Source organism: Perissodus microlepis, chromosome 10 (assembly GCF_051167445.1).
Source record: "Perissodus microlepis isolate ML-2025 ecotype Zambia chromosome 10, ASM5116744v1, whole genome shotgun sequence".
Taxonomy (NCBI): domain Eukaryota; kingdom Metazoa; phylum Chordata; class Actinopteri; order Cichliformes; family Cichlidae; genus Perissodus; species Perissodus microlepis.
Window position 1 is genome coordinate 10,671,332 of NC_140470.1, and position 12,328 is coordinate 10,683,659.

Consider the following 12,328-nt stretch of genomic DNA (forward strand, 5'->3'; position numbering starts at 1 on the left):
AGTTTACATTAATGTGGATGTTTAACACTTAAGTATTTCTTAATAATTTTTTGCAGAATATTACTGAGAATAGCAACACCCAGGGGATAATGGAGAAGAGCCAGTGGGATTTGAAATTCATCCATTCACGTTCTGTAAGGCTCACCAGACTGGATAACTTTGATGTCCAGTATCAGATCACTCACACTGCTCTGCTTAAGGAGTATGAAGACTCCTACAGCAGGATTGACTGTCCAAACCAGTGGCTTACAGGCAAGGTACATAAGTAGTCTAAAATTTTAAAGTGTAACTTTGAAAAATCGATGGTGACGGCTATTAGATCTAAAAGCAACTTAAGCATTCAGAGCCAAAAGAACCAAACTGTGTAATTATATTAAAATCAGAAGGACAGCATCACAAAGTTATGTATTTACAGTATAGAAATTACATATCCTCATGTTTATCCAAATCCCTTACATAGGTAATTAAAGGGCTGTTTTATTGTTTGGCCAACCAGCTGCAAAAAGGGATCTAAATTTTAAACGACTACTTAGCAAGTTCTCTTTGGTGAACGAACACCGCTTTCTCATCACAGCTTGCGGAAGGTAAGTGGATTATAAAAGGAGGGTAAAATTTAGAATGTGTGGCTTTGTTGTTTTTTTTTGGTCTTTGTTTTGTCCCACTACCTGTAGAAATAAGCACTGATTGAACTCTAAATGTCAAACTCTACCTATCAGAAAAGACTCATGTCTTTATTAAACTTTGACCAGTACCAGGCCATTGTTTCCCTTGTTAACATTAAAAAATGTACACTGGATGTTTCTGGTAAGCACCAAGATTGTCACTATAGAGTATACAATTTGCAACAAACAAAATGACTATAGTTTTAAAATATTATCTTTACCATCTACAGCTCATAAATGCTATGAATCACACAGTATCTGCTTGATCCTACCCCCAAGTTTGTCAGAGAAGGAAGACTCTAAACTTGCTGCTCGGAAACTCCAGTATTCATGCTTTATTTAACAAAACAAAACAAAACAAAACAAAAAAAAACATTACTTGCAAGTAGGCTTTTCAACTTCGTTAAGTCAATGCGCAGTTTTACAGCAGCTTTTTCCACCTGTCCCTCCTGTGTTTGTATGTATTTATGTTGCTGGCCTCTTGGCAAGGTCTCCCTTTCAAAAGGCAAAGTTACATTAAAATAAGAATAATTTGGCCTACAGTGTAGAATAAAGATCGTTTCTATCATAGAACAATATAGGAAACCTGTACATTTATGCAGTGTCACACAGTTTTGACAGTTAAATGTAAAATCCAAGTATACCTTCGTTTATACTTAAATTATATTAAGTATTAGTCGCTACGTCATGTGACCACTGTAATCCCTATGCCCTAGATGACCAGGTAAACAAAGAAAGGAGAACATAACAAATTACTTCTGCGTTTTATATGTTTATAATGTTACATATTAAACAAAACGTATCAAAATTTGAGGAAAAAAAAAAAAGTACATCTGTTCAAAGGATTTCTCAACCATCTGGGGTCATCGGACACGCTGGCTCGTCAAAACAACATTGTTGATTTAAGATGATGTAGCAGTGAGATGGAGCCGCAGTGAGATTTCGTTTCAAAGTGCAGACTACATACCAGTTTTTAAATTGTGTTAACAGGCCAAAGAAAACCAGAGTTATGATAAATAATTTTTGGCATACTTTTTCCTGGGTAGACAGCACACACACACAAACTAAACCACAAAACACGGCATCCCCTTTCCTATTGATAAAAAAAAAAGTCACCACATAAACAAATCACCCCCCCCCCCAAAAAAAATAAAAAATAAAAAAAATAAAAAAGAGACTGGGAAGGTGTGACACGCCCACCAGGTCCAGATCTCCACTGGCTTGGCAGCAGAGCCACACCTCAGCTCTGAGTCCTGGAAGTCAGAGGAGGATGCTGACATTGCCCCAGATGTTAGCAGGTTCCAGCCACAGAGAACACCAGGAGTCCAGATAGAGACACTTTGACCCCATAGTCCAAAAGAAAGGAAAAGATTTAAAAAAAAAAAAAATAAAAAAAATAATGACTTGAACAAAAAAACGCCAGGACATGACAAGCTGTTTATAGTCAGGGCTCTATATGATGAGATACTCAGTGCCTACCAGGCTTATTACCACCAGGAGAGAGCTGTCAGTGGATGAAAGGATAGCAGCAACCAAAGCAAAAACTGGGATGACACAATACATGAGAGACAAACTATATGGGGAATGAAATTTTTTTTATAGTGGCTGAATCAAGAACTGGCTTCACCATCAGATGTAACATATACACTGGCAAGACTAACTGCAAATGAGCATGGCCTGGCCTATGATGTAGTCATGAACCTTAATCACCCTTCCTGTCTTGGCACTGGATACCATGCTTACATGGACAATTTTTATACGAGCCCCAAACTTCTCCTGGACCTGACCAGCATGAGGTTTGGTACATGTGGCACCTACAGGGAAAACAGAAAAGGATGCCCTAGAGGGAGGGCAAATGCTCTGAGCAAAAAATGTCAAAGGGGATCTATAAGATGGATCACAGAGGGCCCACTTATTTTTGTGAAATGGATGGAGATACAGGTGGTGTCCGTTGGCTCCATCCATCCTGAATTTTCAGGAGAGATGGTGAAGAGAAAGGTGAAGGATGGAGATGGACACTGGGCTATGAGAGAGACCCCCTTTCATGGCATACAATAAAAATATAGGGGGGGCTGACCTGTCAGACCGGCTCATCTAAATACTATTCCACTCAGAGAAAAACTGCCTGCTGGTACAGGACCATGTTGCTGCATTTTTTGGACATTGCAACAGCAAATGCATTAATCTTGCATCATGAGATGTGCAATGCTAAGCAAGTGCACACAAAGAGTTCATGGTGTCTGCTTTGTGGCATGGACAAGCCAAGGGTTCCCCAAAGCAGGAGAGCTAAAAAATTCCTGTTCCCATTCTCACAGACACAGATGCTGTCCTAGAAAGCATTTCCTGCCTTTAGTGGCCGTCTCCAGGTGGACAACAGGAGGAGTGACACACCCTTTTTTCCTTCAAGGTTATACCCAGCTCGTTGTCACAGTAATTTCTGGAGAAATCTAAATCAGTCTCTGTTCAAATTGTGAACTCTGTTCAGTAATTTCTGGAGGCGTTTGAGCCCATGCAATTTTTCCTCTCTCCCCCATGATGGAACCATGTACATTTTTAATGGCATGTCCTATTGACGGTAGGAAGATCATTATATTAGCATTGATTTTTGAGTCTTCTCCTCTGCGTTCAGAATTTGCGCCACCTTTTTGCAACAAAGCTAAATTAAATACAATATATTACAATGTCACAAAATGTAACATTAGCTCTAATAGATACAAATACTTCAAATTATAAATATCCCAGTATATTACATAAAATTAACATTGGTTAACATTGAGGTGCCCTCTTATACAGATTTTGTTATTTTCTCTTTAATTCAATTCAATTTTATTTATATAGCGCCAAATCACAACAAAAGTCGCCTCAAGGCGCTTTAGAGGATGTGCAAATATTAAGTGTGTGTAGCTATTGCTGAGGGTACATGTGCTTAAGATGCAGAAATTGTACAGCAAGCAAGTCACAGGTAGGGATTATTTTGTGTCATTTAGTAGTGTATTTGGGTAATCTCAGTCTCACTTAAGGATCGCCTCTGGATTGAAACAGGGGTCACTGGTTTCCTGGTCATCCTAAAGTTCACAATCAATTCCTTGGTCCATTTTCTGTAGATGAGAGACATCTACAATTTTATATTTATTAAAATGCACTTTGTTTTAACCATTTTAATTTTGAGCGATGGCAAGGGCACTGATGGAAGCATTTACAGCTATTCCCATGATGAACTTTGGAACTTCAAAAAAAGAAATGGCAGACGAAAGAAACTCAATGGCTGTGGCGATGCTGCAAGCATCAGGTTGGTGTGTGGGTGAATACAAGACAAAATCCTGGACTATACAGCATTGGACACAATGCATTGTTTTTACAGTAAAATGGAAAAAAATCATTAATGACGCAGATTGAAAAGTAGGCTGTACTACTACCAAATCTAAGGCATTATATTAGATCCAAAAGGATCTCTACAGTAGGGCTGCCACAAACGATTATTTTTGCGATTAGTCGACTAATCAGATCATGCATCCATTGGACCTACAGCTTATTGCACCAGCATGCATCTGCTCTTATATAACTATTATTAGCTTACAGCTTTAAGTGTTTAAGGTATGTGCTAACTAAAAATAAAGACAAGATGATAGTTTGTTTCGGTGAAGTTTAATAAACTCCTTGCTATCTAAAATATAACAGGACACCGGAGTAAATTCTCAAGCATCTCACTTCTGATAATCAGCTGTCTGCTTGACTTTTATTCAGCTGTGTAAAAACTATAACTTTGATCTCAGCCAAACCGATTTACTGAGGAACAAATACTAAAAAAAAGCCAAACAATAACATTTTTAAGTTATCTAAGTGACATATGTTTAACCTGAGTAGCGAAAGACGGCGGTGGGTTTGAAAACGATTTGCCGGGAGTCCGGTGTTCTCACGGGCTCTAGTGAGCCTTTCCCTCGGCTAACTATCGAGCTAGTGGGTAACAGACGTCTCCGAAAACGTCGGAGCGCTTTTGAAAATATGTGGCGTCTTGATAAACTGAGCAGATATTTGAGGTTTACACAGAAAATATGTTAAGCGTTGATTTTGTGACCCAGAAAGAATAATAAGAGTAATATTAAAACTAACTAGCTGCTGCCATTGTTGGAAACTGAGCAGGGCTGCGCTATGAATTCTGGGACAGAGCTACTTCTTCGGGGTTTAACGGCAGCTGGCATCCTTGTACATGCAGTGCTGCCATCTTCTGTTTCAGTCCGTTATTACACTCTTAAATCCTACTACTTATTCCTGCGTCTTTTGGGATCTTACAAAGGTTCAAACGACGCGTCGACTATTATATCAGTCGTCGACGATTTTGATAGTCGACGTAATCGTGACTAGTCGACTAATCGTGGCAGCCCTACTCTACAGTTAGTCTCAATGATTTCATTGACTGAATGACCAACAGGGTTAAACAGCTGGACAAAAACTAATTTTGGATTTCACAAGGAGGATGTCGAATAAAATGCGGTAATTTGAAAACCGTGGTAAAAATATTGCCGCAAAAAGTAGCAGTCCCACTAATTTATTCCACCAGCTGAAAAGTCATCCACTGCAAAATTAAGAACGTTTTAAACTCTCCATGTCAACGTCCCTCCACACATCAAAGAAAATGTTAAATAAACCAGCTGTGATACCCGTGACTCTTCTTGGTCGTTTTTATAGTCACTATGTAGATTTTTGTTGTTTCACATTTTTTATTTTATCATTTTTATATTTTAAGCAAAAAAAAAAAAAAAAAAAAAAAAAAAAAAAAAAAAAAAAAAAAAAAAAAAAAAAGCACATTTTTAATATAAATTGTTTGATTTTTGTGTTGTGAATTGAGGTTTTTTTGTGTGTTGTTGTTGTTTTTGTTATGATCTTTTGTTTGTTAAAGGTTAAAGGTCTAGTATTGACCATAGAAAGAGACTTACTGTCATACTATAGTCATTTGTGAATGACTGACAGTATGTTTGCACCAAGTACCGCAGCAATTTCCTAATGTTGTAAACCTGCTCAACATTTGGCAATAAAACCCTTTCTGATTCTGAAAAATCTGTGGGTAACTGACGTTTAAAAACTTAAAAAAAAAAAAAAAAAAATCCCAATTCATTCTTTTTTGTAATCAAAGTAGAAAAAAAAATATTGAATGGTTGATTTGAATGAGTATACCAGTGCAATTTTAGGCACTATATGGTTGAAAATATTTTTTGTAGATTATTTAAACAGAGATATAGATCGTTCATCATGATATAGCTGAAAAATATTGTGATATTAAGATCTTCCTCATAACACCCAGCCCTAGTTGTAAGTAAACAGTTTGACAAATGCAGGAATTGACCTTAATATTTCTTTCAGTCCACAATCTACCCAGTTTATTTTGATCCTGTATTTTAGGGTTTGACTCTAACAGCAACCATGTCACGTGTTCGTTTTCAAAGCCACCAGGATCAGGACGTTCAATGACAAACTGGGTGAGTTAGACAGTATTTGAAGTTCTAAAAAATGTAGATCAGTGTTTTGAGTGTTACTGGGATTTTTTGGCTTGTGTTTTGTTTACTTTAAAATAAATAAATAAATACAGTGTGAGAGGTGGTACAACGGACAGTGGCTTGACGTGAACAACAATGACCTTTTTAAAAAAAAAAAAAAAAACCAACAAAACAAAAACAAAAAAAAAAAAACTGCAAGGGATGAAGAATAGTGTTAGTGTGTCCAGTGCTGTTAAATCTCAGTGTGAAGTTTGTATCCATAAGTTTAAAAACTGTGTGCCGTTTTATCTCTATGAAACGTACGTACTACATTGAACAGCATAGTACATTAAACCACTAACTGTTCTGCACTCCACATTTCCATTTAGCTTGTGTTAATCCCTACCACCTTTATTGTTATCAATACTGTAGTTTCGAAGGTGGCTTTTATCTTTAAATCAGGTCTCTTGCCATAATACTTGGTATAAACACATAATGCAAAACCAAGTGAGGGCTGGCTTGACTGTACTTCTCAAATTGGAGATTGAGCTTGACACCAGTTAATGACTTGCTGCACTTTCCAGTGTTGTGTCAAAGTAGTTACCCCAGCAAAAATTGTTTCCCCATCCATGAGAGCACGCAGGAGGAGCAGCCACTTGCTAGGCTCAGTTACTGTACGCTACTTGTTACTGATCTGCACTTGTTGTAATAAACCCCAAAAGCTGAAAAACACACTTGCCAGGGTTTCTACTGGCCAGGGATGTCAGCAGACATCAATAATTCGGTGGGTACTCAAACTCTGAAATTTTACTATAGCTGACTTATTTTAAGATGAACACAATTTTCTGTCTCTCTCAAAACAATTTATATAAAACTTGACCAGCAACTGGTGCGTTTCTTAATTGCTTTGTTTTTGATCAGAGTTCCCAGTGTCCAGTTTGCCAGGCAAGTGCTGCAACAATTAAAAACCACAAAAAATACATTCCCATAAAGGGAGTCAACCGTAGAAAATAATCACGTTTAATCACAGAATGTTTTGTTTAGAAACCTGATTGTATACTTCAAAAATAAGAATAGGAGATTAGCATTCTGTGTAATTTCAATATTATTAACGTAAATATGTTTTTCTAGTTAAGATTTCTCAGCCATTTGAATTGGTTGGAATGGACCTTATTGGGAGACTTACAGAAACCAAAAGGGGACATCAGTATATTTGTGTTTTCATTGACTACTTCAAAATAGTGACAGGGATCCCCATTGAAGTCTAAATTAGCAAAGGAAGTGACAAACTGATCAAATTTGTCCATAAATTTGAAGCACCTAAAAGGGTTCTTAGTGAGCAAGGAAAATAATTTGTCAATTCTATAAGTACTTCAGTCTTTGGCAAACATTGTTATTGGCATGTAAAACACATTTTTAAAAATTATATACGTCTATAAGGTTCTACTTCTGGTTTCTATAAATCTGTTTGTGATATTTGTGTGACTGCTGTATATTTCAAATCTTATTGCAATGTACTTAGAGTCAGTATATTTTACTTGCTGTTGCAGCTCAAAAGGTTATGCAGAATGTTACACGGAAGAAACCTCTGCTCCCCATATCATCCACAAACAAATGGGTAAATTCTTTGTTATATTCTGTAATAGACCACACGAAAGCCTGATACTTGGAGTACATCCAGCTTAATGCATAAAACATTACAGTTTTATGGGGTTCCCTTCCACTAAAACATTAAGGTATGACGTTTAAAAACCAAAAAGGAAAATGATCTCTCATATGAATGTTTTGCATGTGCTTTTATTGTCAGAGCCCTCTGTAAGGTTGTTGGTGACCATCCAGAAACATGGGATGACTATCTGGATGTTGTGATGTTTGGTCTCAGAACTAAAAAGCAAATGACCACTGAAGTACTCACCCCATTACCTGATTTTTGGCAGAGAGGCTCATTATCCATATGAAATCCCAGAACACTACATGGTCTTTCTGTCTGTGACAAACTACAGGAAAATCCCACACAAAGCACCTTAGTAAGTTTTTGATGCACATGCAGAACAGTTTCAATGCATGCTACATCACCACCTTAAAAGCAACAATAGTATCAGATCCAGGGTCAGAAGCTACAGCAAAGGAAGAAAACGCCACCAGAACCAGTCCCCAAAACCAGTACGCGCTGCAGGTCCACAAGCCAAATCACAAACAGCAGCAGACCCAGATCCAAAAGCTGCAACTCCACCAGTGACTACTCCCCAGGTTGTAGCACCACCAGCATCAACTACTCCTAAGCAATCTAGAGCACAAACTGTAGAAGCAACAGTACTACCAGCAACAGCAGCAACAACCTCACAAACTACTCCTGCACCACCTCCAGCATCATCGCCTCAAAGATATTCTCAAGCTGTTGCAGAGAAATGTAAAAAAATAAATAAATTACAATAATTTTTGGATTTGCTTAAAAAGCCCTTTATTACATTACTCTTTAGATCATGGCACAGGATATTTTACACCATTTCCCTGTTGGTTTAGGTATATTATTCAAAAGATTCTTAAAATTCAAAACTCTTAATGCATTTTCAAAAATATACCTTCATGAAGTAAGGCTGTAACTCACATGTGTTACATGACATAAATAACTGACTCTTTCAAAAATAAAGAAAGAAAAAAAAAGTCATATTTCTTTGTTATTGTGTAAACCAGAATGTTCAGAATTGACATTGTACAATTGTACCCTGTCTGGCAACATTTTTCATCTCTCCTAATAAGGTATGCACACAGTAATAAATATCACAAATGATAAGTATCATAATATAAATAAACCACACCAGAGATCCTATAATCTGATTTCTGTCTTTTAGTTTATTGAAAGGTGAAGTGTTTGCTGTGCTCCAACGAACTTGAATACAGCAACAACACCTCATCTATGCTGAGGCATTACAGAGCCCTGCGTGAAAACAAGGAGACTATCAAAGGTGGACCAAGCTCAGGTAAGTTTTTTTGAGGTTGTAAGGATACAGTCATTTGATACATTTACATTCCCCATGTCATTCATTTATATTTGGGTTGTAATTACAATATATGTAATTTCTCAATGTTTTGTTTGTTGTATCAGGGGAGAGGAATGATGTGGATGAGGCCTTGGTCAACATGGTGATTCCCAGCCCTTCACTATTGTGGAGGACAGTGGGTTTAGAAAGCTTGTTAAAAGCTTTGAACCCTAACTATGTTCTCCCCACAAGGCAGGTGTGTATCTTAAAATATGAAGCATGTTTGCAGTTTGCCTATATTTCCATATTAAGAGCGGTACTTTCTTTTGTTTAGGCTTTGAAAGCTATGGTGGACCAAGGATACAAAGAGTCCAAACTAAAAGAAAAACTGACTGTGGCAAAGGCTTCTGCAGTTATTTTGACATCTGATATGTGGACCTCCATTAACACAGAGGCTTACCTAGCTGTCACCTGCCATTTCACCGATTCTAACACTGCATTGCATTCTGTAGTGTTAGGTGTTCAGCACTTCCCTAAAGCAAATACTACTATCAATTTGTCCCAAGTAACAGCAGCGCTCATGTCAGAGTGGGGCATTACAGACAAAGTTACATGTTATGTGACTGATGGAGCAGCAAACATGAAGTTAATTCAAGAGGTGGATACACGTTGGAACAACACATTCCAAATGCTTCACCGTGTTCATGAGCTCAGGGAACCTATTGGAGCATCGTAAGCTGGCCAGCACACTGATATTTGCCCACTATCCTCTGAACAGTATGACCTTATGGCAGGATGTCTCAAAATGCTCTCCCCATTTAATGATACCACCACTGAGCTGTCAGAGAAAAACAGGAACAGGATCTTCTCCCTCCACAATTACTTTTGGACAAGAAGGAATCTTGCAGTCTCAAGTAGGCACTGATGTTAGAATTAGCAAATATGCGGGCATCATGAACGCTCCCTGGCCACTTAATAACAACGTCCATGAATGTGTATTTGTAATCACAGGTAGCCTGTACATTGAGTATTTGCCTTTCCTGTTGATGTAGTCTGGAGTTTGCTGAAGGCCGTTTTATCTCGATATGCGTACAGTCAATAGCTCCTAGACACTGCGGCATGCCATGTGTTGCATAGAAGTTTGTCACAAGTGTCTGTACCTCACATTCGGTGAATGGCAGAGAAACATACTTGGGTCCCAGGTGAAACGTGATAGCCCTGCACACTTCTCCGATTATTTTAGACATGGTTTGTCAGGTTAATCCAAACACGTTCACCGTTTTCCGCAGTCTGCCTTCGTCACTCAGATAGTACAGTGTGCACGCGACCTTTGTAACAACGTCCATCGGTGATCTTAAAAGTGTTGTCTGGCCTTGAATGTTAAGTTGTAGCTGTTCACTCAGATGATACAGAGAGTCACAACATTCTAAAGTTCTCACGCCACTCCTCGGGTACAACAGTTCCACACACAAACTTATCCCACCAGGCACGGCAGCGTCTCACCCATAATCGGCGATCGATGTATGGTCTGAAACGCAATTCTCGTCGAGATCTGCTGCTGAACAACAGCTCGGAGTAAACACTCAGTCTTCTTTATAGAAAAGCTATCTGGAGCATGTGCAAACTAATATTAATCTTCAAATGGGGCTACCAAAATTGTGCGCAAACAAAAAGACTGCTGTCCGATGCAGTCCGCCATCTTGGTTTAAGTGGTCACTTGACTGCATCATATGACCAACATGCGTCATCGTTTTTGAAAGTCGGCGTTTTCGAGTGTCCACACTGCGACGGGACAGCTCAGTTTTGAAATGTATACATTTTCGAGTTTTCTCAAAACTCTGCGTTTTTCCTTGGGAGGGGAAAAGAAATTAGTGTGGACGTAGCCTTAAGTAGCAAACTGTGGCATTGTTTGAACACAACTGTTATGGAGACAAAGACCCCAAATGCTACTGCTGATGCAACAGTTGAAGTGCAGAAATACCTCCATGAACCAAACATTGGCAGACTGGAGAATCCCCTGGAGTACTGTGTTGGACACAGATTTGTTTATCCAAACCTGTATAAACTTGCTGTGGTTTTTCTTCCAACCACTGCTTCATCTGTGCCCTGTGAAAGGGTATTTTCAAAAGCAGGAGAAATCCTCTCCAAAAAGAGGAACCGTCTTAAGCTGCCATTTTTGGAATAAAAACTTCTCCCTAGTGTCATAAGCACTGTTATAAAGTCACAAGCACATTCACATCACAACTCCCTCCCCAGTTGTTTCCATGTACATTCCTGTGTTAAGCTGCCAATGTATTATACACAAACATTAATATAATATTAAATATAACTAATATTTAGAGTTTAGTTATTGGTGTCATGAACAAAAGTAATTTCTTTATTTATTCAACTTGAAGCGCCGCACACTAGTTTGTGTCATTATCCAGATGTACATATGCATGACTACACAGTTACACAATCATACGAAAACTCTGTCCTGATAGTTTCCACTTTCTCTTTTGTATCAGACATACTGAGACAATATTTGGGATAAATAACCATGAAAACAATTTATTTATTTTGTTTAGAGGTTCACACATCACATCATTATAATCATTGAGCCCGTTTCACTTGAATCGTCCACTTGATGGCGCAGTAGAGTGTGAGTACAAGAAAACAATTATTAGAATATAAGGGCAGGGATAGCTCAGTAGGTAGAGTGGTGGCCCCATGATCGGAAGGTCGGGGGTTCGACTCCACTGAACGGCTACCCTGAGGTACCCCTGAGCAAGGTACCGTCCCTATACACTGCTCCCCGGGTGCTGCCCACTGCTTCACTGGGTGAATGGGTTAAATGCAGAGGAACTATTTCCCTATGGGGACTAACACACACACTTTACACTTAATGTGTTAAATTTGCTTAGATGAGAGGGTCCAGCAGTAGATCAGAGGAATAGGGAAGGATTTGTCTGTGTGTTTCAGTTTTGTTTAGTTATAGGCCTGAGAGTGTGTGTAATTGTTTAGAGGGAAAGGAATTTATGGACATATATCTCTCCCCTGACCTGTCGTCCTGGCTCCCGCTTGCCATAGCATTTGTTTCACTGTCAGTCTGGATGCTGGGTATTGAAGATTCCATATCTCCCTCATCCTATTCATGTAACCCCTTCTGCTGGGGTCACTTACATAGTAGCATTCCAAAAGCGCCCCAGTTTCATCCGTTACCCACCTATGCGTC